Consider the following 1,820-nt stretch of genomic DNA (forward strand, 5'->3'; position numbering starts at 1 on the left):
AATTTGTTTCCCGAAAAATATCCATTGGCCGCGTCAGCGGCCGAAAGCTTTTTGACACAAATCACCACTTTTAACGAACTTCTAGACATTAAGACGCTTTAAAACTTACACCAACGTAGGCAGCTATCATAGGCTTTCAGAAATAGCTTAAAAAATCGACTTTCCTCGCTGTCTATAGATATTGCAACTCAATAATAGTTAGCGGCGGAACGATTCTGAAAATATTTTATTAAATATTGATACAATTCCAGATTACGGAAAGTAATTATTACATAAATGAAAACCGTAAATCAAGAGCTTTTGTCGAAACTTTCGAAAACCATAAAAATCGCTTTTCAAATCCGTTTCCCGAAAAATATCCAATGGCCGAGTCAGCGGCCGAAATCTTCCTGACACAAATCACTACTTCTGACAAACTTCTAGACATTAAGACGCTTTCAAACTTACACCAACGTAGGCAGCTATCGTGGGCTTTCATAAAAAGCTTTCCAAACCGACTTTCCTCGCTGTCTATAGATATTGCAACACAATAATAGTTAGCGGCGGAACGATTCTGAGACAATTTTTTAAAATATTGATACAATTCCAGATTTTGGAAAGTAATTATTACATCAAAGAAAACCGTAAATCCAGAGCTTTCGTCAAAGCTTTCGAAACCCAATCGTATCACTTTTCAAAGTTGTTTTCCGAAAAATATCCATTGGCCGAGTCAGCGGCTGAAAGTTTCTTGACAGAAATCAGTGATTTTGATAAGCTTCCAGACATTAAGACGCTTAGAACCTTACACCAACGTAAGCCGCTATTATGGGCTTTCAGAAAAAGCTTTCAGAAACGACTTTCTTCGCTAACTATAGATATTACAAATGAAAAATAGTTAGCGGCGGAACAATTCTGAAAATATATTTTAAATGTTGATATATTTCTAGATTTGGCAAAGTAATAATTACATTAATGAAAACCGTAGATCTAGAGCTTTTGTCAAAGCTTTCGAAACACAATTATATCACTTTTAAAATTTGTTTCCCGAAAAATATCCATTGGCCGCGTCAGCGGCCGAAAGCTTTTTGACACAAATCACCACTTTTAACGAACTTCTAGACATTAAGACGCTTTCAAACTTACACCAACGTAGGCAGCTATCATAGGCTTGCAGAAAAAGCTTTCAAAACCGACTTTCCTCTCTAACTATAGATATTACAACTGAAAAATAGTTAGCGGCGGAACAATTCTGAAAATATTTTTTTAAATGTTGATATATTTCTCGATTATGGAAAGTAATAATTACGTCAATGAAAACCGTAAATCCAGAGCTTTTGTCAAAGCTTTCGAAAACCAATCATATCACTTTGAAAACAAATTTCCCGACAAATATCCATTGGCCGAGTGAGCGGCCGAAAACTTCCTGACACAAATCATTACTTTGGACAAACTTCTAGACATTAAGACGCTTACGCTTTCAAACTTACACCAACGTACACAGCTATCATAGGCTTTCAGAGAAAGCTTTCAAAACCGACTTTCCTCGCTAACTATAGATATTACAAATGAAAAATAGTTAGCGGCGGAACAATTCTGAAAATATATTTTAAATGTTGATATATTTCTAGATTTGGCAAAGTAATAATTACATTAATGAAAACCGTAGATCTAGAGCTTTTGTCAAAGCTTTCGAAACACAATTATATCACTTTTAAAATTTGTTTCCCGAAAAATATCCATTGGCCGCGTCAGCGGCCGAAAGCTTTTTGACACAAATCACCACTTTTAACGAACTTCTAGACATTAAGACGCTTTCAAACTTACACCAACGTAGGCAGCTA

Source organism: Cydia pomonella, unplaced genomic scaffold, assembly GCF_033807575.1.
Source record: "Cydia pomonella isolate Wapato2018A unplaced genomic scaffold, ilCydPomo1 PGA_scaffold_82, whole genome shotgun sequence".
In the NCBI taxonomy this organism is placed as follows: domain Eukaryota; kingdom Metazoa; phylum Arthropoda; class Insecta; order Lepidoptera; family Tortricidae; genus Cydia; species Cydia pomonella.